The sequence below is a fragment of the Cucurbita pepo genome, unplaced genomic scaffold (genome assembly GCF_057944985.1).
Source record: "Cucurbita pepo subsp. pepo isolate OVF unplaced genomic scaffold, ASM5794498v1 scafford_58, whole genome shotgun sequence".
In the NCBI taxonomy this organism is placed as follows: domain Eukaryota; kingdom Viridiplantae; phylum Streptophyta; class Magnoliopsida; order Cucurbitales; family Cucurbitaceae; genus Cucurbita; species Cucurbita pepo.
In genome coordinates, this window is record NW_028257963.1 from 95,635 (window position 1) to 114,409 (window position 18,775).

The 18,775-nt window shown below is 56.2% G+C and overlaps 62 non-coding genes across 62 annotated transcripts; all 62 read left to right on the forward strand.

Moving 5' to 3' along the window:
• The first annotated feature begins 71 nt into the window (after nucleotides 1-71).
• On the forward strand, nucleotides 72-190 carry LOC147783577 (5S ribosomal RNA). Its single transcript, XR_015417489.1, has one exon. It is a non-coding gene; the product is annotated as a 5S ribosomal RNA (ribosomal RNA).
• Nucleotides 191-409: 219 nt separating this feature from the next.
• On the forward strand, nucleotides 410-528 carry LOC147783578 (5S ribosomal RNA). The gene has a single exon (XR_015417490.1). It is a non-coding gene; the product is annotated as a 5S ribosomal RNA (ribosomal RNA).
• A 219-nt stretch (nucleotides 529-747) lies between these two features.
• Nucleotides 748-866, forward strand: LOC147783579 (5S ribosomal RNA). The gene has a single exon (XR_015417491.1). It is a non-coding gene; the product is annotated as a 5S ribosomal RNA (ribosomal RNA).
• Nucleotides 867-999: 133 nt separating this feature from the next.
• Nucleotides 1,000-1,118, forward strand: LOC147783580 (5S ribosomal RNA). The gene has a single exon (XR_015417492.1). It is a non-coding gene; the product is annotated as a 5S ribosomal RNA (ribosomal RNA).
• Nucleotides 1,119-1,337: 219 nt separating this feature from the next.
• On the forward strand, nucleotides 1,338-1,456 carry LOC147783581 (5S ribosomal RNA). The gene has a single exon (XR_015417493.1). It is a non-coding gene; the product is annotated as a 5S ribosomal RNA (ribosomal RNA).
• A 133-nt stretch (nucleotides 1,457-1,589) lies between these two features.
• On the forward strand, nucleotides 1,590-1,708 carry LOC147783582 (5S ribosomal RNA). The gene has a single exon (XR_015417494.1). It is a non-coding gene; the product is annotated as a 5S ribosomal RNA (ribosomal RNA).
• A 219-nt stretch (nucleotides 1,709-1,927) lies between these two features.
• Nucleotides 1,928-2,046, forward strand: LOC147783583 (5S ribosomal RNA). Its single transcript, XR_015417495.1, has one exon. It is a non-coding gene; the product is annotated as a 5S ribosomal RNA (ribosomal RNA).
• A 133-nt stretch (nucleotides 2,047-2,179) lies between these two features.
• Nucleotides 2,180-2,298, forward strand: LOC147783584 (5S ribosomal RNA). The gene has a single exon (XR_015417497.1). It is a non-coding gene; the product is annotated as a 5S ribosomal RNA (ribosomal RNA).
• A 219-nt stretch (nucleotides 2,299-2,517) lies between these two features.
• LOC147783585 (5S ribosomal RNA) lies at nucleotides 2,518-2,636 on the forward strand. Its single transcript, XR_015417498.1, has one exon. It is a non-coding gene; the product is annotated as a 5S ribosomal RNA (ribosomal RNA).
• Nucleotides 2,637-2,769: 133 nt separating this feature from the next.
• LOC147783586 (5S ribosomal RNA) lies at nucleotides 2,770-2,888 on the forward strand. The gene has a single exon (XR_015417499.1). It is a non-coding gene; the product is annotated as a 5S ribosomal RNA (ribosomal RNA).
• A 219-nt stretch (nucleotides 2,889-3,107) lies between these two features.
• Nucleotides 3,108-3,226, forward strand: LOC147783587 (5S ribosomal RNA). Its single transcript, XR_015417500.1, has one exon. It is a non-coding gene; the product is annotated as a 5S ribosomal RNA (ribosomal RNA).
• Nucleotides 3,227-3,445: 219 nt separating this feature from the next.
• LOC147783588 (5S ribosomal RNA) lies at nucleotides 3,446-3,564 on the forward strand. Its single transcript, XR_015417501.1, has one exon. It is a non-coding gene; the product is annotated as a 5S ribosomal RNA (ribosomal RNA).
• Nucleotides 3,565-3,697: 133 nt separating this feature from the next.
• On the forward strand, nucleotides 3,698-3,816 carry LOC147783589 (5S ribosomal RNA). Its single transcript, XR_015417502.1, has one exon. It is a non-coding gene; the product is annotated as a 5S ribosomal RNA (ribosomal RNA).
• Nucleotides 3,817-4,035: 219 nt separating this feature from the next.
• LOC147783590 (5S ribosomal RNA) lies at nucleotides 4,036-4,154 on the forward strand. Its single transcript, XR_015417503.1, has one exon. It is a non-coding gene; the product is annotated as a 5S ribosomal RNA (ribosomal RNA).
• A 219-nt stretch (nucleotides 4,155-4,373) lies between these two features.
• Nucleotides 4,374-4,492, forward strand: LOC147783591 (5S ribosomal RNA). The gene has a single exon (XR_015417504.1). It is a non-coding gene; the product is annotated as a 5S ribosomal RNA (ribosomal RNA).
• A 133-nt stretch (nucleotides 4,493-4,625) lies between these two features.
• On the forward strand, nucleotides 4,626-4,744 carry LOC147783592 (5S ribosomal RNA). Its single transcript, XR_015417505.1, has one exon. It is a non-coding gene; the product is annotated as a 5S ribosomal RNA (ribosomal RNA).
• A 219-nt stretch (nucleotides 4,745-4,963) lies between these two features.
• Nucleotides 4,964-5,082, forward strand: LOC147783593 (5S ribosomal RNA). The gene has a single exon (XR_015417506.1). It is a non-coding gene; the product is annotated as a 5S ribosomal RNA (ribosomal RNA).
• A 133-nt stretch (nucleotides 5,083-5,215) lies between these two features.
• LOC147783594 (5S ribosomal RNA) lies at nucleotides 5,216-5,334 on the forward strand. Its single transcript, XR_015417508.1, has one exon. It is a non-coding gene; the product is annotated as a 5S ribosomal RNA (ribosomal RNA).
• A 219-nt stretch (nucleotides 5,335-5,553) lies between these two features.
• LOC147783595 (5S ribosomal RNA) lies at nucleotides 5,554-5,672 on the forward strand. Its single transcript, XR_015417509.1, has one exon. It is a non-coding gene; the product is annotated as a 5S ribosomal RNA (ribosomal RNA).
• Nucleotides 5,673-5,805: 133 nt separating this feature from the next.
• On the forward strand, nucleotides 5,806-5,924 carry LOC147783596 (5S ribosomal RNA). The gene has a single exon (XR_015417510.1). It is a non-coding gene; the product is annotated as a 5S ribosomal RNA (ribosomal RNA).
• A 219-nt stretch (nucleotides 5,925-6,143) lies between these two features.
• On the forward strand, nucleotides 6,144-6,262 carry LOC147783597 (5S ribosomal RNA). Its single transcript, XR_015417511.1, has one exon. It is a non-coding gene; the product is annotated as a 5S ribosomal RNA (ribosomal RNA).
• A 219-nt stretch (nucleotides 6,263-6,481) lies between these two features.
• LOC147783598 (5S ribosomal RNA) lies at nucleotides 6,482-6,600 on the forward strand. The gene has a single exon (XR_015417512.1). It is a non-coding gene; the product is annotated as a 5S ribosomal RNA (ribosomal RNA).
• A 133-nt stretch (nucleotides 6,601-6,733) lies between these two features.
• Nucleotides 6,734-6,852, forward strand: LOC147783599 (5S ribosomal RNA). Its single transcript, XR_015417513.1, has one exon. It is a non-coding gene; the product is annotated as a 5S ribosomal RNA (ribosomal RNA).
• A 219-nt stretch (nucleotides 6,853-7,071) lies between these two features.
• Nucleotides 7,072-7,190, forward strand: LOC147783600 (5S ribosomal RNA). The gene has a single exon (XR_015417514.1). It is a non-coding gene; the product is annotated as a 5S ribosomal RNA (ribosomal RNA).
• A 219-nt stretch (nucleotides 7,191-7,409) lies between these two features.
• LOC147783601 (5S ribosomal RNA) lies at nucleotides 7,410-7,528 on the forward strand. The gene has a single exon (XR_015417515.1). It is a non-coding gene; the product is annotated as a 5S ribosomal RNA (ribosomal RNA).
• A 219-nt stretch (nucleotides 7,529-7,747) lies between these two features.
• Nucleotides 7,748-7,866, forward strand: LOC147783602 (5S ribosomal RNA). The gene has a single exon (XR_015417516.1). It is a non-coding gene; the product is annotated as a 5S ribosomal RNA (ribosomal RNA).
• A 133-nt stretch (nucleotides 7,867-7,999) lies between these two features.
• Nucleotides 8,000-8,118, forward strand: LOC147783603 (5S ribosomal RNA). The gene has a single exon (XR_015417517.1). It is a non-coding gene; the product is annotated as a 5S ribosomal RNA (ribosomal RNA).
• Nucleotides 8,119-8,337: 219 nt separating this feature from the next.
• LOC147783604 (5S ribosomal RNA) lies at nucleotides 8,338-8,456 on the forward strand. The gene has a single exon (XR_015417519.1). It is a non-coding gene; the product is annotated as a 5S ribosomal RNA (ribosomal RNA).
• A 219-nt stretch (nucleotides 8,457-8,675) lies between these two features.
• LOC147783605 (5S ribosomal RNA) lies at nucleotides 8,676-8,794 on the forward strand. Its single transcript, XR_015417520.1, has one exon. It is a non-coding gene; the product is annotated as a 5S ribosomal RNA (ribosomal RNA).
• Nucleotides 8,795-8,927: 133 nt separating this feature from the next.
• Nucleotides 8,928-9,046, forward strand: LOC147783606 (5S ribosomal RNA). Its single transcript, XR_015417521.1, has one exon. It is a non-coding gene; the product is annotated as a 5S ribosomal RNA (ribosomal RNA).
• A 219-nt stretch (nucleotides 9,047-9,265) lies between these two features.
• Nucleotides 9,266-9,384, forward strand: LOC147783607 (5S ribosomal RNA). The gene has a single exon (XR_015417522.1). It is a non-coding gene; the product is annotated as a 5S ribosomal RNA (ribosomal RNA).
• Nucleotides 9,385-9,603: 219 nt separating this feature from the next.
• On the forward strand, nucleotides 9,604-9,722 carry LOC147783608 (5S ribosomal RNA). The gene has a single exon (XR_015417523.1). It is a non-coding gene; the product is annotated as a 5S ribosomal RNA (ribosomal RNA).
• A 133-nt stretch (nucleotides 9,723-9,855) lies between these two features.
• On the forward strand, nucleotides 9,856-9,974 carry LOC147783609 (5S ribosomal RNA). Its single transcript, XR_015417524.1, has one exon. It is a non-coding gene; the product is annotated as a 5S ribosomal RNA (ribosomal RNA).
• A 219-nt stretch (nucleotides 9,975-10,193) lies between these two features.
• On the forward strand, nucleotides 10,194-10,312 carry LOC147783610 (5S ribosomal RNA). Its single transcript, XR_015417525.1, has one exon. It is a non-coding gene; the product is annotated as a 5S ribosomal RNA (ribosomal RNA).
• A 133-nt stretch (nucleotides 10,313-10,445) lies between these two features.
• Nucleotides 10,446-10,564, forward strand: LOC147783611 (5S ribosomal RNA). The gene has a single exon (XR_015417526.1). It is a non-coding gene; the product is annotated as a 5S ribosomal RNA (ribosomal RNA).
• A 219-nt stretch (nucleotides 10,565-10,783) lies between these two features.
• LOC147783612 (5S ribosomal RNA) lies at nucleotides 10,784-10,902 on the forward strand. The gene has a single exon (XR_015417527.1). It is a non-coding gene; the product is annotated as a 5S ribosomal RNA (ribosomal RNA).
• Nucleotides 10,903-11,035: 133 nt separating this feature from the next.
• On the forward strand, nucleotides 11,036-11,154 carry LOC147783613 (5S ribosomal RNA). The gene has a single exon (XR_015417528.1). It is a non-coding gene; the product is annotated as a 5S ribosomal RNA (ribosomal RNA).
• Nucleotides 11,155-11,373: 219 nt separating this feature from the next.
• On the forward strand, nucleotides 11,374-11,492 carry LOC147783614 (5S ribosomal RNA). Its single transcript, XR_015417530.1, has one exon. It is a non-coding gene; the product is annotated as a 5S ribosomal RNA (ribosomal RNA).
• A 133-nt stretch (nucleotides 11,493-11,625) lies between these two features.
• LOC147783615 (5S ribosomal RNA) lies at nucleotides 11,626-11,744 on the forward strand. The gene has a single exon (XR_015417531.1). It is a non-coding gene; the product is annotated as a 5S ribosomal RNA (ribosomal RNA).
• Nucleotides 11,745-11,963: 219 nt separating this feature from the next.
• Nucleotides 11,964-12,082, forward strand: LOC147783616 (5S ribosomal RNA). Its single transcript, XR_015417532.1, has one exon. It is a non-coding gene; the product is annotated as a 5S ribosomal RNA (ribosomal RNA).
• A 133-nt stretch (nucleotides 12,083-12,215) lies between these two features.
• On the forward strand, nucleotides 12,216-12,334 carry LOC147783617 (5S ribosomal RNA). The gene has a single exon (XR_015417533.1). It is a non-coding gene; the product is annotated as a 5S ribosomal RNA (ribosomal RNA).
• A 219-nt stretch (nucleotides 12,335-12,553) lies between these two features.
• On the forward strand, nucleotides 12,554-12,672 carry LOC147783618 (5S ribosomal RNA). Its single transcript, XR_015417534.1, has one exon. It is a non-coding gene; the product is annotated as a 5S ribosomal RNA (ribosomal RNA).
• A 219-nt stretch (nucleotides 12,673-12,891) lies between these two features.
• Nucleotides 12,892-13,010, forward strand: LOC147783619 (5S ribosomal RNA). The gene has a single exon (XR_015417536.1). It is a non-coding gene; the product is annotated as a 5S ribosomal RNA (ribosomal RNA).
• Nucleotides 13,011-13,143: 133 nt separating this feature from the next.
• Nucleotides 13,144-13,262, forward strand: LOC147783620 (5S ribosomal RNA). Its single transcript, XR_015417537.1, has one exon. It is a non-coding gene; the product is annotated as a 5S ribosomal RNA (ribosomal RNA).
• Nucleotides 13,263-13,481: 219 nt separating this feature from the next.
• LOC147783621 (5S ribosomal RNA) lies at nucleotides 13,482-13,600 on the forward strand. The gene has a single exon (XR_015417538.1). It is a non-coding gene; the product is annotated as a 5S ribosomal RNA (ribosomal RNA).
• A 133-nt stretch (nucleotides 13,601-13,733) lies between these two features.
• LOC147783622 (5S ribosomal RNA) lies at nucleotides 13,734-13,852 on the forward strand. Its single transcript, XR_015417539.1, has one exon. It is a non-coding gene; the product is annotated as a 5S ribosomal RNA (ribosomal RNA).
• Nucleotides 13,853-14,071: 219 nt separating this feature from the next.
• LOC147783623 (5S ribosomal RNA) lies at nucleotides 14,072-14,190 on the forward strand. The gene has a single exon (XR_015417540.1). It is a non-coding gene; the product is annotated as a 5S ribosomal RNA (ribosomal RNA).
• Nucleotides 14,191-14,323: 133 nt separating this feature from the next.
• Nucleotides 14,324-14,442, forward strand: LOC147783624 (5S ribosomal RNA). The gene has a single exon (XR_015417542.1). It is a non-coding gene; the product is annotated as a 5S ribosomal RNA (ribosomal RNA).
• A 219-nt stretch (nucleotides 14,443-14,661) lies between these two features.
• LOC147783625 (5S ribosomal RNA) lies at nucleotides 14,662-14,780 on the forward strand. The gene has a single exon (XR_015417543.1). It is a non-coding gene; the product is annotated as a 5S ribosomal RNA (ribosomal RNA).
• Nucleotides 14,781-14,999: 219 nt separating this feature from the next.
• LOC147783626 (5S ribosomal RNA) lies at nucleotides 15,000-15,118 on the forward strand. Its single transcript, XR_015417544.1, has one exon. It is a non-coding gene; the product is annotated as a 5S ribosomal RNA (ribosomal RNA).
• Nucleotides 15,119-15,337: 219 nt separating this feature from the next.
• Nucleotides 15,338-15,456, forward strand: LOC147783627 (5S ribosomal RNA). The gene has a single exon (XR_015417545.1). It is a non-coding gene; the product is annotated as a 5S ribosomal RNA (ribosomal RNA).
• Nucleotides 15,457-15,589: 133 nt separating this feature from the next.
• LOC147783628 (5S ribosomal RNA) lies at nucleotides 15,590-15,708 on the forward strand. The gene has a single exon (XR_015417546.1). It is a non-coding gene; the product is annotated as a 5S ribosomal RNA (ribosomal RNA).
• Nucleotides 15,709-15,927: 219 nt separating this feature from the next.
• On the forward strand, nucleotides 15,928-16,046 carry LOC147783629 (5S ribosomal RNA). The gene has a single exon (XR_015417547.1). It is a non-coding gene; the product is annotated as a 5S ribosomal RNA (ribosomal RNA).
• Nucleotides 16,047-16,265: 219 nt separating this feature from the next.
• On the forward strand, nucleotides 16,266-16,384 carry LOC147783630 (5S ribosomal RNA). Its single transcript, XR_015417548.1, has one exon. It is a non-coding gene; the product is annotated as a 5S ribosomal RNA (ribosomal RNA).
• A 133-nt stretch (nucleotides 16,385-16,517) lies between these two features.
• Nucleotides 16,518-16,636, forward strand: LOC147783631 (5S ribosomal RNA). The gene has a single exon (XR_015417549.1). It is a non-coding gene; the product is annotated as a 5S ribosomal RNA (ribosomal RNA).
• A 219-nt stretch (nucleotides 16,637-16,855) lies between these two features.
• On the forward strand, nucleotides 16,856-16,974 carry LOC147783632 (5S ribosomal RNA). The gene has a single exon (XR_015417550.1). It is a non-coding gene; the product is annotated as a 5S ribosomal RNA (ribosomal RNA).
• Nucleotides 16,975-17,107: 133 nt separating this feature from the next.
• LOC147783633 (5S ribosomal RNA) lies at nucleotides 17,108-17,226 on the forward strand. The gene has a single exon (XR_015417559.1). It is a non-coding gene; the product is annotated as a 5S ribosomal RNA (ribosomal RNA).
• A 219-nt stretch (nucleotides 17,227-17,445) lies between these two features.
• On the forward strand, nucleotides 17,446-17,564 carry LOC147783634 (5S ribosomal RNA). The gene has a single exon (XR_015417551.1). It is a non-coding gene; the product is annotated as a 5S ribosomal RNA (ribosomal RNA).
• A 133-nt stretch (nucleotides 17,565-17,697) lies between these two features.
• LOC147783635 (5S ribosomal RNA) lies at nucleotides 17,698-17,816 on the forward strand. The gene has a single exon (XR_015417553.1). It is a non-coding gene; the product is annotated as a 5S ribosomal RNA (ribosomal RNA).
• Nucleotides 17,817-18,035: 219 nt separating this feature from the next.
• On the forward strand, nucleotides 18,036-18,154 carry LOC147783636 (5S ribosomal RNA). The gene has a single exon (XR_015417554.1). It is a non-coding gene; the product is annotated as a 5S ribosomal RNA (ribosomal RNA).
• Nucleotides 18,155-18,373: 219 nt separating this feature from the next.
• On the forward strand, nucleotides 18,374-18,492 carry LOC147783637 (5S ribosomal RNA). The gene has a single exon (XR_015417555.1). It is a non-coding gene; the product is annotated as a 5S ribosomal RNA (ribosomal RNA).
• A 133-nt stretch (nucleotides 18,493-18,625) lies between these two features.
• Nucleotides 18,626-18,744, forward strand: LOC147783638 (5S ribosomal RNA). The gene has a single exon (XR_015417556.1). It is a non-coding gene; the product is annotated as a 5S ribosomal RNA (ribosomal RNA).
• The last annotated feature ends 31 nt before the right edge of the window (nucleotides 18,745-18,775 follow it).

An 18,775-nucleotide genomic window follows, 5' to 3' on the forward strand; every position in this document is an offset into this window, starting at 1 on the left:
CGTGCACCCACCGTCGCCTCGATCATGCCCACCCCGCATGCGTTAAATGCAATTTGTGCGCATGACATGTCGGGTGCGATCATACCAGCACTAATGCACCGGATCCCATCAGAACTCCGCAGTTAAGCGTGCTTGGGCGAGAGTAGTACTAAGTTGGGTGACCACTTGGGAAGTCCTCGTGTTGCACCCCTTTTTTATATTTCTTTTGCTCGTTACTTCAATTTCTCCCCGTTCTTTTCTTCCTTTCTTTACAAATGGCAACCTCGCACGCTCACGCCCATCGCGTTTCTTCTCCCCGACGTGTCCGCGCGGGCCCCGCCGGCCGTTCCCAGCACGTGCGTGCACCCACCGTCGCCTCGATCATGCCCACCCCGCATGCGTTAAATGCAATTTGTGCGCATGGCATGTCGGGTGCGATCATACCAGCACTAATGCACCGGATCCCATCAGAACTCCGCAGTTAAGCGTGCTTGGGCGAGAGTAGTACTAAGTTGGGTGACCACTTGGGAAGTCCTCGTGTTGCACCCCTTTTTTATATTTCTTTTGCTCGTTACTTCAATTTCTCCCCGTTCTTTTCTTCCTTTCTTTACAAATGGCAACCTCGCACGCTCACGCCCATCGCGTTTCTTCTCCCCGACGTGTCCGCGCGGGCCCCGCCGGCCGTTCCCAGCACGTGCGTGCACCCACCGTCGCCTCGATCATGCCCACCCCGCATGCGTTAAATGCAATTTGTGCGCATGGCATGTCGGGTGCGATCATACCAGCACTAATGCACCGGATCCCATCAGAACTCCGCAGTTAAGCGTGCTTGGGCGAGAGTAGTACTAAGTTGGGTGACCACTTGGGAAGTCCTCGTGTTGCACCCCTTTTTTATATTTCTTCTCCCCGACGTGTCCGCGCGGGCCCCGCCGGCCGTTCCCAGCACGTGCGTGCACCCACCGTCGCCTCGATCATGCCCACCCCGCATGCGTTAAATGCAATTTGTGCGCATGGCATGTCGGGTGCGATCATACCAGCACTAATGCACCGGATCCCATCAGAACTCCGCAGTTAAGCGTGCTTGGGCGAGAGTAGTACTAAGTTGGGTGACCACTTGGGAAGTCCTCGTGTTGCACCCCTTTTTTATATTTCTTTTGCTCGTTACTTCAATTTCTCCCCGTTCTTTTCTTCCTTTCTTTACAAATGGCAACCTCGCACGCTCACGCCCATCGCGTTTCTTCTCCCCGACGTGTCCGCGCGGGCCCCGCCGGCCGTTCCCAGCACGTGCGTGCACCCACCGTCGCCTCGATCATGCCCACCCCGCATGCGTTAAATGCAATTTGTGCGCATGGCATGTCGGGTGCGATCATACCAGCACTAATGCACCGGATCCCATCAGAACTCCGCAGTTAAGCGTGCTTGGGCGAGAGTAGTACTAAGTTGGGTGACCACTTGGGAAGTCCTCGTGTTGCACCCCTTTTTTATATTTCTTCTCCCCGACGTGTCCGCGCGGGCCCCGCCGGCCGTTCCCAGCATGTGCGTGCACCCACCGTCGCCTCGATCATGCCCACCCCGCATGCGTTAAATGCAATTTGTGCGCATGGCATGTCGGGTGCGATCATACCAGCACTAATGCACCGGATCCCATCAGAACTCCGCAGTTAAGCGTGCTTGGGCGAGAGTAGTACTAAGTTGGGTGACCACTTGGGAAGTCCTCGTGTTGCACCCCTTTTTTATATTTCTTTTGCTCGTTACTTCAATTTCTCCCCGTTCTTTTCTTCCTTTCTTTACAAATGGCAACCTCGCACGCTCACGCCCATCGCGTTTCTTCTCCCCGACGTGTCCGCGCGGGCCCCGCCGGCCGTTCCCAGCACGTGCGTGCACCCACCGTCGCCTCGATCATGCCCACCCCGCACGCGTTAAATGCAATTTGTGCGCATGGCATGTCGGGTGCGATCATACCAGCACTAATGCACCGGATCCCATCAGAACTCCGCAGTTAAGCGTGCTTGGGCGAGAGTAGTACTAAGTTGGGTGACCACTTGGGAAGTCCTCGTGTTGCACCCCTTTTTTATATTTCTTCTCCCCGACGTGTCCGCGCGGGCCCCGCCGGCCGTTCCCAGCACGTGCGTGCACCCACCGTCGCCTCGATCATGCCCACCCCGCATGCGTTAAATGCAATTTGTGCGCATGGCATGTCGGGTGCGATCATACCAGCACTAATGCACCGGATCCCATCAGAACTCCGCAGTTAAGCGTGCTTGGGCGAGAGTAGTACTAAGTTGGGTGACCACTTGGGAAGTCCTCGTGTTGCACCCCTTTTTTATATTTCTTTTGCTCGTTACTTCAATTTCTCCCCGTTCTTTTCTTCCTTTCTTTACAAATGGCAACCTCGCACGCTCACGCCCATCGCGTTTCTTCTCCCCGACGTGTCCGCGCGGGCCCCGCCGGCCGTTCCCAGCACGTGCGTGCACCCACCGTCGCCTCGATCATGCCCACCCCGCATGCGTTAAATGCAATTTGTGCGCATGGCATGTCGGGTGCGATCATACCAGCACTAATGCACCGGATCCCATCAGAACTCCGCAGTTAAGCGTGCTTGGGCGAGAGTAGTACTAAGTTGGGTGACCACTTGGGAAGTCCTCGTGTTGCACCCCTTTTTTATATTTCTTCTCCCCGACGTGTCCGCGCGGGCCCCGCCGGCCGTTCCCAGCACGTGCGTGCACCCACCGTCGCCTCGATCATGCCCACCCCGCATGCGTTAAATGCAATTTGTGCGCATGACATGTCGGGTGCGATCATACCAGCACTAATGCACCGGATCCCATCAGAACTCCGCAGTTAAGCGTGCTTGGGCGAGAGTAGTACTAAGTTGGGTGACCACTTGGGAAGTCCTCGTGTTGCACCCCTTTTTTATATTTCTTTTGCTCGTTACTTCAATTTCTCCCCGTTCTTTTCTTCCTTTCTTTACAAATGGCAACCTCGCACGCTCACGCCCATCGCGTTTCTTCTCCCCGACGTGTCCGCGCGGGCCCCGCCGGCCGTTCCCAGCACGTGCGTGCACCCACCGTCGCCTCGATCATGCCCACCCCGCATGCGTTAAATGCAATTTGTGCGCATGGCATGTCGGGTGCGATCATACCAGCACTAATGCACCGGATCCCATCAGAACTCCGCAGTTAAGCGTGCTTGGGCGAGAGTAGTACTAAGTTGGGTGACCACTTGGGAAGTCCTCGTGTTGCACCCCTTTTTTATATTTCTTTTGCTCGTTACTTCAATTTCTCCCCGTTCTTTTCTTCCTTTCTTTACAAATGGCAACCTCGCACGCTCACGCCCATCGCGTTTCTTCTCCCCGACGTGTCCGCGCGGGCCCCGCCGGCCGTTCCCAGCACGTGCGTGCACCCACCGTCGCCTCGATCATGCCCACCCCGCATGCGTTAAATGCAATTTGTGCGCATGGCATGTCGGGTGCGATCATACCAGCACTAATGCACCGGATCCCATCAGAACTCCGCAGTTAAGCGTGCTTGGGCGAGAGTAGTACTAAGTTGGGTGACCACTTGGGAAGTCCTCGTGTTGCACCCCTTTTTTATATTTCTTCTCCCCGACGTGTCCGCGCGGGCCCCGCCGGCCGTTCCCAGCACGTGCGTGCACCCACCGTCGCCTCGATCATGCCCACCCCGCATGCGTTAAATGCAATTTGTGCGCATGACATGTCGGGTGCGATCATACCAGCACTAATGCACCGGATCCCATCAGAACTCCGCAGTTAAGCGTGCTTGGGCGAGAGTAGTACTAAGTTGGGTGACCACTTGGGAAGTCCTCGTGTTGCACCCCTTTTTTATATTTCTTTTGCTCGTTACTTCAATTTCTCCCCGTTCTTTTCTTCCTTTCTTTACAAATGGCAACCTCGCACGCTCACGCCCATCGCGTTTCTTCTCCCCGACGTGTCCGCGCGGGCCCCGCCGGCCGTTCCCAGCACGTGCGTGCACCCACCGTCGCCTCGATCATGCCCACCCCGCATGCGTTAAATGCAATTTGTGCGCATGGCATGTCGGGTGCGATCATACCAGCACTAATGCACCGGATCCCATCAGAACTCCGCAGTTAAGCGTGCTTGGGCGAGAGTAGTACTAAGTTGGGTGACCACTTGGGAAGTCCTCGTGTTGCACCCCTTTTTTATATTTCTTTTGCTCGTTACTTCAATTTCTCCCCGTTCTTTTCTTCCTTTCTTTACAAATGGCAACCTCGCACGCTCACGCCCATCGCGTTTCTTCTCCCCGACGTGTCCGCGCGGGCCCCGCCGGCCGTTCCCAGCACGTGCGTGCACCCACCGTCGCCTCGATCATGCCCACCCCGCATGCGTTAAATGCAATTTGTGCGCATGGCATGTCGGGTGCGATCATACCAGCACTAATGCACCGGATCCCATCAGAACTCCGCAGTTAAGCGTGCTTGGGCGAGAGTAGTACTAAGTTGGGTGACCACTTGGGAAGTCCTCGTGTTGCACCCCTTTTTTATATTTCTTCTCCCCGACGTGTCCGCGCGGGCCCCGCCGGCCGTTCCCAGCACGTGCGTGCACCCACCGTCGCCTCGATCATGCCCACCCCGCATGCGTTAAATGCAATTTGTGCGCATGGCATGTCGGGTGCGATCATACCAGCACTAATGCACCGGATCCCATCAGAACTCCGCAGTTAAGCGTGCTTGGGCGAGAGTAGTACTAAGTTGGGTGACCACTTGGGAAGTCCTCGTGTTGCACCCCTTTTTTATATTTCTTTTGCTCGTTACTTCAATTTCTCCCCGTTCTTTTCTTCCTTTCTTTACAAATGGCAACCTCGCACGCTCACGCCCATCGCGTTTCTTCTCCCCGACGTGTCCGCGCGGGCCCCGCCGGCCGTTCCCAGCACGTGCGTGCACCCACCGTCGCCTCGATCATGCCCACCCCGCATGCGTTAAATGCAATTTGTGCGCATGACATGTCGGGTGCGATCATACCAGCACTAATGCACCGGATCCCATCAGAACTCCGCAGTTAAGCGTGCTTGGGCGAGAGTAGTACTAAGTTGGGTGACCACTTGGGAAGTCCTCGTGTTGCACCCCTTTTTTATATTTCTTCTCCCCGACGTGTCCGCGCGGGCCCCGCCGGCCGTTCCCAGCACGTGCGTGCACCCACCGTCGCCTCGATCATGCCCACCCCGCATGCGTTAAATGCAATTTGTGCGCATGGCATGTCGGGTGCGATCATACCAGCACTAATGCACCGGATCCCATCAGAACTCCGCAGTTAAGCGTGCTTGGGCGAGAGTAGTACTAAGTTGGGTGACCACTTGGGAAGTCCTCGTGTTGCACCCCTTTTTTATATTTCTTTTGCTCGTTACTTCAATTTCTCCCCGTTCTTTTCTTCCTTTCTTTACAAATGGCAACCTCGCACGCTCACGCCCATCGCGTTTCTTCTCCCCGACGTGTCCGCGCAGGCCCCGCCGGCCGTTCCCAGCACGTGCGTGCACCCACCGTCGCCTCGATCATGCCCACCCCGCATGCGTTAAATGCAATTTGTGCGCATGGCATGTCGGGTGCGATCATACCAGCACTAATGCACCGGATCCCATCAGAACTCCGCAGTTAAGCGTGCTTGGGCGAGAGTAGTACTAAGTTGGGTGACCACTTGGGAAGTCCTCGTGTTGCACCCCTTTTTTATATTTCTTCTCCCCGACGTGTCCGCGCGGGCCCCGCCGGCCGTTCCCAGCACGTGCGTGCACCCACCGTCGCCTCGATCATGCCCACCCCGCATGCGTTAAATGCAATTTGTGCGCATGACATGTCGGGTGCGATCATACCAGCACTAATGCACCGGATCCCATCAGAACTCCGCAGTTAAGCGTGCTTGGGCGAGAGTAGTACTAAGTTGGGTGACCACTTGGGAAGTCCTCGTGTTGCACCCCTTTTTTATATTTCTTTTGCTCGTTACTTCAATTTCTCCCCGTTCTTTTCTTCCTTTCTTTACAAATGGCAACCTCGCACGCTCACGCCCATCGCGTTTCTTCTCCCCGACGTGTCCGCGCGGGCCCCGCCGGCCGTTCCCAGCACGTGCGTGCACCCACCGTCGCCTCGATCATGCCCACCCCGCATGCGTTAAATGCAATTTGTGCGCATGGCATGTCGGGTGCGATCATACCAGCACTAATGCACCGGATCCCATCAGAACTCCGCAGTTAAGCGTGCTTGGGCGAGAGTAGTACTAAGTTGGGTGACCACTTGGGAAGTCCTCGTGTTGCACCCCTTTTTTATATTTCTTTTGCTCGTTACTTCAATTTCTCCCCGTTCTTTTCTTCCTTTCTTTACAAATGGCAACCTCGCACGCTCACGCCCATCGCGTTTCTTCTCCCCGACGTGTCCGCGCGGGCCCCGCCGGCCGTTCCCAGCACGTGCGTGCACCCACCGTCGCCTCGATCATGCCCACCCCGCATGCGTTAAATGCAATTTGTGCGCATGGCATGTCGGGTGCGATCATACCAGCACTAATGCACCGGATCCCATCAGAACTCCGCAGTTAAGCGTGCTTGGGCGAGAGTAGTACTAAGTTGGGTGACCACTTGGGAAGTCCTCGTGTTGCACCCCTTTTTTATATTTCTTCTCCCCGACGTGTCCGCGCGGGCCCCGCCGGCCGTTCCCAGCACGTGCGTGCACCCACCGTCGCCTCGATCATGCCCACCCCGCATGCGTTAAATGCAATTTGTGCGCATGACATGTCGGGTGCGATCATACCAGCACTAATGCACCGGATCCCATCAGAACTCCGCAGTTAAGCGTGCTTGGGCGAGAGTAGTACTAAGTTGGGTGACCACTTGGGAAGTCCTCGTGTTGCACCCCTTTTTTATATTTCTTTTGCTCGTTACTTCAATTTCTCCCCGTTCTTTTCTTCCTTTCTTTACAAATGGCAACCTCGCACGCTCACGCCCATCGCGTTTCTTCTCCCCGACGTGTCCGCGCGGGCCCCGCCGGCCGTTCCCAGCACGTGCGTGCACCCACCGTCGCCTCGATCATGCCCACCCCGCATGCGTTAAATGCAATTTGTGCGCATGGCATGTCGGGTGCGATCATACCAGCACTAATGCACCGGATCCCATCAGAACTCCGCAGTTAAGCGTGCTTGGGCGAGAGTAGTACTAAGTTGGGTGACCACTTGGGAAGTCCTCGTGTTGCACCCCTTTTTTATATTTCTTTTGCTCGTTACTTCAATTTCTCCCCGTTCTTTTCTTCCTTTCTTTACAAATGGCAACCTCGCACGCTCACGCCCATCGCGTTTCTTCTCCCCGACGTGTCCGCGCGGGCCCCGCCGGCCGTTCCCAGCACGTGCGTGCACCCACCGTCGCCTCGATCATGCCCACCCCGCATGCGTTAAATGCAATTTGTGCGCATGGCATGTCGGGTGCGATCATACCAGCACTAATGCACCGGATCCCATCAGAACTCCGCAGTTAAGCGTGCTTGGGCGAGAGTAGTACTAAGTTGGGTGACCACTTGGGAAGTCCTCGTGTTGCACCCCTTTTTTATATTTCTTTTGCTCGTTACTTCAATTTCTCCCCGTTCTTTTCTTCCTTTCTTTACAAATGGCAACCTCGCACGCTCACGCCCATCGCGTTTCTTCTCCCCGACGTGTCCGCGCGGGCCCCGCCGGCCGTTCCCAGCACGTGCGTGCACCCACCGTCGCCTCGATCATGCCCACCCCGCATGCGTTAAATGCAATTTGTGCGCATGGCATGTCGGGTGCGATCATACCAGCACTAATGCACCGGATCCCATCAGAACTCCGCAGTTAAGCGTGCTTGGGCGAGAGTAGTACTAAGTTGGGTGACCACTTGGGAAGTCCTCGTGTTGCACCCCTTTTTTATATTTCTTCTCCCCGACGTGTCCGCGCGGGCCCCGCCGGCCGTTCCCAGCACGTGCGTGCACCCACCGTCGCCTCGATCATGCCCACCCCGCATGCGTTAAATGCAATTTGTGCGCATGACATGTCGGGTGCGATCATACCAGCACTAATGCACCGGATCCCATCAGAACTCCGCAGTTAAGCGTGCTTGGGCGAGAGTAGTACTAAGTTGGGTGACCACTTGGGAAGTCCTCGTGTTGCACCCCTTTTTTATATTTCTTTTGCTCGTTACTTCAATTTCTCCCCGTTCTTTTCTTCCTTTCTTTACAAATGGCAACCTCGCACGCTCACGCCCATCGCGTTTCTTCTCCCCGACGTGTCCGCGCGGGCCCCGCCGGCCGTTCCCAGCACGTGCGTGCACCCACCGTCGCCTCGATCATGCCCACCCCGCATGCGTTAAATGCAATTTGTGCGCATGGCATGTCGGGTGCGATCATACCAGCACTAATGCACCGGATCCCATCAGAACTCCGCAGTTAAGCGTGCTTGGGCGAGAGTAGTACTAAGTTGGGTGACCACTTGGGAAGTCCTCGTGTTGCACCCCTTTTTTATATTTCTTTTGCTCGTTACTTCAATTTCTCCCCGTTCTTTTCTTCCTTTCTTTACAAATGGCAACCTCGCACGCTCACGCCCATCGCGTTTCTTCTCCCCGACGTGTCCGCGCGGGCCCCGCCGGCCGTTCCCAGCACGTGCGTGCACCCACCGTCGCCTCGATCATGCCCACCCCGCATGCGTTAAATGCAATTTGTGCGCATGGCATGTCGGGTGCGATCATACCAGCACTAATGCACCGGATCCCATCAGAACTCCGCAGTTAAGCGTGCTTGGGCGAGAGTAGTACTAAGTTGGGTGACCACTTGGGAAGTCCTCGTGTTGCACCCCTTTTTTATATTTCTTCTCCCCGACGTGTCCGCGCGGGCCCCGCCGGCCGTTCCCAGCACGTGCGTGCACCCACCGTCGCCTCGATCATGCCCACCCCGCATGCGTTAAATGCAATTTGTGCGCATGACATGTCGGGTGCGATCATACCAGCACTAATGCACCGGATCCCATCAGAACTCCGCAGTTAAGCGTGCTTGGGCGAGAGTAGTACTAAGTTGGGTGACCACTTGGGAAGTCCTCGTGTTGCACCCCTTTTTTATATTTCTTTTGCTCGTTACTTCAATTTCTCCCCGTTCTTTTCTTCCTTTCTTTACAAATGGCAACCTCGCACGCTCACGCCCATCGCGTTTCTTCTCCCCGACGTGTCCGCGCGGGCCCCGCCGGCCGTTCCCAGCACGTGCGTGCACCCACCGTCGCCTCGATCATGCCCACCCCGCATGCGTTAAATGCAATTTGTGCGCATGGCATGTCGGGTGCGATCATACCAGCACTAATGCACCGGATCCCATCAGAACTCCGCAGTTAAGCGTGCTTGGGCGAGAGTAGTACTAAGTTGGGTGACCACTTGGGAAGTCCTCGTGTTGCACCCCTTTTTTATATTTCTTTTGCTCGTTACTTCAATTTCTCCCCGTTCTTTTCTTCCTTTCTTTACAAATGGCAACCTCGCACGCTCACGCCCATCGCGTTTCTTCTCCCCGACGTGTCCGCGCGGGCCCCGCCGGCCGTTCCCAGCACGTGCGTGCACCCACCGTCGCCTCGATCATGCCCACCCCGCATGCGTTAAATGCAATTTGTGCGCATGGCATGTCGGGTGCGATCATACCAGCACTAATGCACCGGATCCCATCAGAACTCCGCAGTTAAGCGTGCTTGGGCGAGAGTAGTACTAAGTTGGGTGACCACTTGGGAAGTCCTCGTGTTGCACCCCTTTTTTATATTTCTTCTCCCCGACGTGTCCGCGCGGGCCCCGCCGGCCGTTCCCAGCACGTGCGTGCACCCACCGTCGCCTCGATCATGCCCACCCCGCATGCGTTAAATGCAATTTGTGCGCATGACATGTCGGGTGCGATCATACCAGCACTAATGCACCGGATCCCATCAGAACTCCGCAGTTAAGCGTGCTTGGGCGAGAGTAGTACTAAGTTGGGTGACCACTTGGGAAGTCCTCGTGTTGCACCCCTTTTTTATATTTCTTTTGCTCGTTACTTCAATTTCTCCCCGTTCTTTTCTTCCTTTCTTTACAAATGGCAACCTCGCACGCTCACGCCCATCGCGTTTCTTCTCCCCGACGTGTCCGCGCGGGCCCCGCCGGCCGTTCCCAGCACGTGCGTGCACCCACCGTCGCCTCGATCATGCCCACCCCGCATGCGTTAAATGCAATTTGTGCGCATGGCATGTCGGGTGCGATCATACCAGCACTAATGCACCGGATCCCATCAGAACTCCGCAGTTAAGCGTGCTTGGGCGAGAGTAGTACTAAGTTGGGTGACCACTTGGGAAGTCCTCGTGTTGCACCCCTTTTTTATATTTCTTCTCCCCGACGTGTCCGCGCGGGCCCCGCCGGCCGTTCCCAGCACGTGCGTGCACCCACCGTCGCCTCGATCATGCCCACCCCGCATGCGTTAAATGCAATTTGTGCGCATGGCATGTCGGGTGCGATCATACCAGCACTAATGCACCGGATCCCATCAGAACTCCGCAGTTAAGCGTGCTTGGGCGAGAGTAGTACTAAGTTGGGTGACCACTTGGGAAGTCCTCGTGTTGCACCCCTTTTTTATATTTCTTTTGCTCGTTACTTCAATTTCTCCCCGTTCTTTTCTTCCTTTCTTTACAAATGGCAACCTCGCACGCTCACGCCCATCGCGTTTCTTCTCCCCGACGTGTCCGCGCGGGCCCCGCCGGCCGTTCCCAGCACGTGCGTGCACCCACCGTCGCCTCGATCATGCCCACCCCGCATGCGTTAAATGCAATTTGTGCGCATGGCATGTCGGGTGCGATCATACCAGCACTAATGCACCGGATCCCATCAGAACTCCGCAGTTAAGCGTGCTTGGGCGAGAGTAGTACTAAGTTGGGTGACCACTTGGGAAGTCCTCGTGTTGCACCCCTTTTTTATATTTCTTCTCCCCGACGTGTCCGCGCGGGCCCCGCCGGCCGTTCCCAGCACGTGCGTGCACCCACCGTCGCCTCGATCATGCCCACCCCGCATGCGTTAAATGCAATTTGTGCGCATGGCATGTCGGGTGCGATCATACCAGCACTAATGCACCGGATCCCATCAGAACTCCGCAGTTAAGCGTGCTTGGGCGAGAGTAGTACTAAGTTGGGTGACCACTTGGGAAGTCCTCGTGTTGCACCCCTTTTTTATATTTCTTTTGCTCGTTACTTCAATTTCTCCCCGTTCTTTTCTTCCTTTCTTTACAAATGGCAACCTCGCACGCTCACGCCCATCGCGTTTCTTCTCCCCGACGTGTCCGCGCGGGCCCCGCCGGCCGTTCCCAGCACGTGCGTGCACCCACCGTCGCCTCGATCATGCCCACCCCGCATGCGTTAAATGCAATTTGTGCGCATGGCATGTCGGGTGCGATCATACCAGCACTAATGCACCGGATCCCATCAGAACTCCGCAGTTAAGCGTGCTTGGGCGAGAGTAGTACTAAGTTGGGTGACCACTTGGGAAGTCCTCGTGTTGCACCCCTTTTTTATATTTCTTCTCCCCGACGTGTCCGCGCGGGCCCCGCCGGCCGTTCCCAGCACGTGCGTGCACCCACCGTCGCCTCGATCATGCCCACCCCGCATGCGTTAAATGCAATTTGTGCGCATGACATGTCGGGTGCGATCATACCAGCACTAATGCACCGGATCCCATCAGAACTCCGCAGTTAAGCGTGCTTGGGCGAGAGTAGTACTAAGTTGGGTGACCACTTGGGAAGTCCTCGTGTTGCACCCCTTTTTTATATTTCTTTTGCTCGTTACTTCAATTTCTCCCCGTTCTTTTCTTCCTTTCTTTACAAATGGCAACCTCGCACGCTCACGCCCATCGCGTTTCTTCTCCCCGACGTGTCCGCGCGGGCCCCGCCGGCCGTTCCCAGCACGTGCGTGCACCCACCGTCGCCTCGATCATGCCCACCCCGCATGCGTTAAATGCAATTTGTGCGCATGGCATGTCGGGTGCGATCATACCAGCACTAATGCACCGGATCCCATCAGAACTCCGCAGTTAAGCGTGCTTGGGCGAGAGTAGTACTAAGTTGGGTGACCACTTGGGAAGTCCTCGTGTTGCACCCCTTTTTTATATTTCTTCTCCCCGACGTGTCCGCGCGGGCCCCGCCGGCCGTTCCCAGCACGTGCGTGCACCCACCGTCGCCTCGATCATGCCCACCCCGCATGCGTTAAATGCAATTTGTGCGCATGACATGTCGGGTGCGATCATACCAGCACTAATGCACCGGATCCCATCAGAACTCCGCAGTTAAGCGTGCTTGGGCGAGAGTAGTACTAAGTTGGGTGACCACTTGGGAAGTCCTCGTGTTGCACCCCTTTTTTATATTTCTTTTGCTCGTTACTTCAATTTCTCCCCGTTCTTTTCTTCCTTTCTTTACAAATGGCAACCTCGCACGCTCACGCCCATCGCGTTTCTTCTCCCCGACGTGTCCGCGCGGGCCCCGCCGGCCGTTCCCAGCACGTGCGTGCACCCACCGTCGCCTCGATCATGCCCACCCCGCATGCGTTAAATGCAATTTGTGCGCATGGCATGTCGGGTGCGATCATACCAGCACTAATGCACCGGATCCCATCAGAACTCCGCAGTTAAGCGTGCTTGGGCGAGAGTAGTACTAAGTTGGGTGACCACTTGGGAAGTCCTCGTGTTGCACCCCTTTTTTATATTTCTTTTGCTCGTTACTTCAATTTCTCCCCGTTCTTTTCTTCCTTTCTTTACAAATGGCAACCTCGCACGCTCACGCCCATCGCGTTTCTTCTCCCCGACGTGTCCGCGCGGGCCCCGCCGGCCGTTCCCAGCACGTGCGTGCACCCACCGTCGCCTCGATCATGCCCACCCCGCATGCGTTAAATGCAATTTGTGCGCATGGCATGTCGGGTGCGATCATACCAGCACTAATGCACCGGATCCCATCAGAACTCCGCAGTTAAGCGTGCTTGGGCGAGAGTAGTACTAAGTTGGGTGACCACTTGGGAAGTCCTCGTGTTGCACCCCTTTTTTATATTTCTTCTCCCCGACGTGTCCGCGCGGGCCCCGCCGGCCGTTCCCAGCACGTGCGTGCACCCACCGTCGCCTCGATCATGCCCACCCCGCATGCGTTAAATGCAATTTGTGCGCATGACATGTCGGGTGCGATCATACCAGCACTAATGCACCGGATCCCATCAGAACTCCGCAGTTAAGCGTGCTTGGGCGAGAGTAGTACTAAGTTGGGTGACCACTTGGGAAGTCCTCGTGTTGCACCCCTTTTTTATATTTCTTTTGCTCGTTACTTCAATTTCTCCCCGTTCTTTTCTTCCTTTCTTTACAAATGGCAACCTCGCACGCTCACGCCCATCGCGTTTCTTCTCCCCGACGTGTCCGCGCGGGCCCCGCCGGCCGTTCCCAGCACGTGCGTGCACCCACCGTCGCCTCGATCATGCCCACCCCGCATGCGTTAAATGCAATTTGTGCGCATGGCATGTCGGGTGCGATCATACCAGCACTAATGCACCGGATCCCATCAGAACTCCGCAGTTAAGCGTGCTTGGGCGAGAGTAGTACTAAGTTGGGTGACCACTTGGGAAGTCCTCGTGTTGCACCCCTTTTTTATATTTCTTCTCCCCGACGTGTCCGCGCGGGCCCCGCCGGCCGTTCCCAGCACGTGCGTGCACCCACCGTCGCCTCGATCATGCCCACCCCGCATGCGTTAAATGCAATTTGTGCGCATGGCATGTCGGGTGCGATCATACCAGCACTAATGCACCGGATCCCATCAGAACTCCGCAGTTAAGCGTGCTTGGGCGAGAGTAGTACTAAGTTGGGTGACCACTTGGGAAGTCCTCGTGTTGCACCCCTTTTTTATATTTCTTTTGCTCGTTACTTCAATTTCTCCCCGTTCTTTTCTTCCTTTCTTTACAAATGGCAACCTCGCACGCTCACGCCCATCGCGTTTCTTCTCCCCGACGTGTCCGCGCGGGCCCCGCCGGCCGTTCCCAGCACGTGCGTGCACCCACCGTCGCCTCGATCATGCCCACCCCGCATGCGTTAAATGCAATTTGTGCGCATGGCATGTCGGGTGCGATCATACCAGCACTAATGCACCGGATCCCATCAGAACTCCGCAGTTAAGCGTGCTTGGGCGAGAGTAGTACTAAGTTGGGTGACCACTTGGGAAGTCCTCGTGTTGCACCCCTTTTTTATATTTCTTCTCCCCGACGTGTCCGCGCGGGCCCCGCCGGCCATTCCCAGCACGTGCGTGCACCCACCGTCGCCTCGATCATGCCCACCCCGCATGCGTTAAATGCAATTTGTGCGCATGGCATGTCGGGTGCGATCATACCAGCACTAATGCACCGGATCCCATCAGAACTCCGCAGTTAAGCGTGCTTGGGCGAGAGTAGTACTAAGTTGGGTGACCACTTGGGAAGTCCTCGTGTTGCACCCCTTTTTTATATTTCTTTTGCTCGTTACTTCAATTTCTCCCCGTTCTTTTCTTCCTTTCTTTACAAATGGCAACCTCGCACGCTCACGCCCATCGCGTTTCTTCTCCCCGACGTGTCCGCGCGGGCCCCGCCGGCCGTTCCCAGCACGTGCGTGCACCCACCGTCGCCTCGATCATGCCCACCCCGCATGCGTTAAATGCAATTTGTGCGCATGGCATGTCGGGTGCGATCATACCAGCACTAATGCACCGGATCCCATCAGAACTCCGCAGTTAAGCGTGCTTGGGCGAGAGTAGTACTAAGTTGGGTGACCACTTGGGAAGTCCTCGTGTTGCACCCCTTTTTTATATTTCTTTTGCTCGTTACTTCAATTTCTCCCCGTTCTTTTCTTCCTTTCTTTACAAATGGCAACCTCGCACGCTCACGCCCATCGCGTTTCTTCTCCCCGACGTGTCCGCGCGGGCCCCGCCGGCCGTTCCCAGCACGTGCGTGCACCCACCGTCGCCTCGATCATGCCCACCCCGCATGCGTTAAATGCAATTTGTGCGCATGGCATGTCGGGTGCGATCATACCAGCACTAATGCACCGGATCCCATCAGAACTCCGCAGTTAAGCGTGCTTGGGCGAGAGTAGTACTAAGTTGGGTGACCACTTGGGAAGTCCTCGTGTTGCACCCCTTTTTTATATTTCTTTTGCTCGTTACTTCAATTTCTCCCCGTTCTTTTCTTCCTTTCTTTACAAATGGCAACCTCGCACGCTCACGCCCATCGCGTTTCTTCTCCCCGACGTGTCCGCGCGGGCCCCGCCGGCCGTTCCCAGCACGTGCGTGCACCCACCGTCGCCTCGATCATGCCCACCCCGCATGCGTTAAATGCAATTTGTGCGCATGGCATGTCGGGTGCGATCATACCAGCACTAATGCACCGGATCCCATCAGAACTCCGCAGTTAAGCGTGCTTGGGCGAGAGTAGTACTAAGTTGGGTGACCACTTGGGAAGTCCTCGTGTTGCACCCCTTTTTTATATTTCTTCTCCCCGACGTGTCCGCGCGGGCCCCGCCGGCCGTTCCCAGCACGTGCGTGCACCCACCGTCGCCTCGATCATGCCCACCCCGCATGCGTTAAATGCAATTTGTGCGCATGACATGTCGGGTGCGATCATACCAGCACTAATGCACCGGATCCCATCAGAACTCCGCAGTTAAGCGTGCTTGGGCGAGAGTAGTACTAAGTTGGGTGACCACTTGGGAAGTCCTCGTGTTGCACCCCTTTTTTATATTTCTTTTGCTCGTTACTTCAATTTCTCCCCGTTCTTTTCTTCCTTTCTTTACAAATGGCAACCTCGCACGCTCACGCCCATCGCGTTTCTTCTCCCCGACGTGTCCGCGCGGGCCCCGCCGGCCGTTCCCAGCACGTGCGTGCACCCACCGTCGCCTCGATCATGCCCACCCCGCATGCGTTAAATGCAATTTGTGCGCATGGCATGTCGGGTGCGATCATACCAGCACTAATGCACCGGATCCCATCAGAACTCCGCAGTTAAGCGTGCTTGGGCGAGAGTAGTACTAAGTTGGGTGACCACTTGGGAAGTCCTCGTGTTGCACCCCTTTTTTATATTTCTTTTGCTCGTTACTTCAATTTCTCCCCGTTCTTTTCTTCCTTTCTTTACAAATGGCAACCTCGCACGCTCACGCCCATCGCGTTTCTTCTCCCCGACGTGTCCGCGCGGGCCCCGCCGGCCGTTCCCAGCACGTGCGTGCACCCACCGTCGCCTCGATCATGCCCACCCCGCATGCGTTAAATGCAATTTGTGCGCATGGCATGTCGGGTGCGATCATACCAGCACTAATGCACCGGATCCCATCAGAACTCCGCAGTTAAGCGTGCTTGGGCGAGAGTAGTACTAAGTTGGGTGACCACTTGGGAAGTCCTCGTGTTGCACCCCTTTTTTATATTTCTTCTCCCCGACGTGTCCGCGCGGGCCCCGCCGGCCGTTCCCAGCACGTGCGTGCACCCACCGTCGCCTCGATCATGCCCACCCCGCATGCGTTAAATGCAATTTGTGCGCATGACATGTCGGGTGCGATCATACCAGCACTAATGCACCGGATCCCATCAGAACTCCGCAGTTAAGCGTGCTTGGGCGAGAGTAGTACTAAGTTGGGTGACCACTTGGGAAGTCCTCGTGTTGCACCCCTTTTTTATATTTCTTTTGCTCGTTACTTCAATTTCTCCCCGTTCTTTTCTTCCTTTCTTTACAAATGGCAACCTCGCACGCTCACGCCCATCGCGTTTCTTCTCCCCGACGTGTCCGCGCGGGCCCCGCCGGCCGTTCCCAGCACGTGCGTGCACCCACCGTCGCCTCGATCATGCCCACCCCGCATGCGTTAAATGCAATTTGTGCGCATGGCATGTCGGGTGCGATCATACCAGCACTAATGCACCGGATCCCATCAGAACTCCGCAGTTAAGCGTGCTTGGGCGAGAGTAGTACTAAGTTGGGTGACCACTTGGGAAGTCCTCGTGTTGCACCCCTTTTTTATATTTCTTCTCCCCGACGTGTCCGCGCGGGCCCCGCCGGCCGTTCCCAGCACGTGCGTGCACCCACCGTCGCCTCGATCATGCCCACCCCGCATGCGTTAAATGCAATTTGTGCGCATGGCATGTCGGGTGCGATCATACCAGCACTAATGCACCGGATCCCATCAGAACTCCGCAGTGAAGCGTGCTTGGGCGAGAGTAGTACTAAGTTGGGTGACCACTTGGGAAGTCCTCGTGTTGCACCCCTTTTTTATATTTCTTTTGCTCGTTACTTCAATTTCTCCCCGTTCTTTTCTTCCTTTCTTTACAAATGGCAACCTCGCACGCTCACGCCCATCGCGTTTCTTCTCCCCGACGTGTCCGCGCGGGCCCCGCCGGCCGTTCCCAGCACGTGCGTGCACCCACCGTCGCCTCGATCATGCCCACCCCGCATGCGTTAAATGCAATTTGTGCGCATGGCATGTCGGGTGCGATCATACCAGCACTAATGCACCGGATCCCATCAGAACTCCGCAGTTAAGCGTGCTTGGGCGAGAGTAGTACTAAGTTGGGTGACCACTTGGGAAGTCCTCGTGTTGCACCCCTTTTTTATATTTCTTCTCCCCGACGTGTCCGCGCGGGCCCCGCCGGCCGTTCCCAGCACGTGCGTGCACCCACCGTCGCCTCGATCATGCCCACCCCGCATGCGTTAAATGCAATTTGTGCGCATGGCATGTCGGGTGCGATCATACCAGCACTAATGCACCGGATCCCATCAGAACTCCGCAGTTAAGCGTGCTTGGGCGAGAGTAGTACTAAGTTGGGTGACCACTTGGGAAGTCCTCGTGTTGCACCCCTTTTTTATATTTCTTTTGCTCGTTACTTCAATTTCTCCCCGTTCTTTTCTTCCTTTCTTTACAAATGGCAACCTCGCACGCTCACGCCCATCGCGTTTCTTCTCCCCGACGTGTCCGCGCGGGCCCCGCCGGCCGTTCCCAGCACGTGCGTGCACCCACCGTCGCCTCGATCATGCCCACCCCGCATGCGTTAAATGCAATTTGTGCGCATGGCATGTCGGGTGCGATCATACCAGCACTAATGCACCGGATCCCATCAGAACTCCGCAGTTAAGCGTGCTTGGGCGAGAGTAGTACTAAGTTGGGTGACCACTTGGGAAGTCCTCGTGTTGCACCCCTTTTTTATATTTCTTTTGCTCGTTACTTCAATTTCTCCCCGTTCTTTTCTTCCTTTCTTTACAAATGGCAACCTCGCACGCTCACGCCCATCGCGTTTCTTCTCCCCGACGTGTCCGCGCGGGCCCCGCCGGCCGTTCCCAGCACGTGCGTGCACCCACCGTCGCCTCGATCATGCCCACCCCGCATGCGTTAAATGCAATTTGTGCGCATGGCATGTCGGGTGCGATCATACCAGCACTAATGCACCGGATCCCATCAGAACTCCGCAGTTAAGCGTGCTTGGGCGAGAGTAGTACTAAGTTGGGTGACCACTTGGGAAGTCCTCGTGTTGCACCCCTTTTTTATATTTCTTCTCCCCGACGTGTCCGCGCGGGCCCCGCCGGCCGTTCCCAGCACGTGCGTGCACCCACCGTCGCCTCGATCATGCCCACCCCGCATGCGTTAAATGCAATTTGTGCGCATGACATGTCGGGTGCGATCATACCAGCACTAATGCACCGGATCCCATCAGAACTCCGCAGTTAAGCGTGCTTGGGCGAGAGTAGTACTAAGTTGGGTGACCACTTGGGAAGTCCTCGTGTTGCACCCCTTTTTTATATTTCTTTTGCTCGTTACTTCAA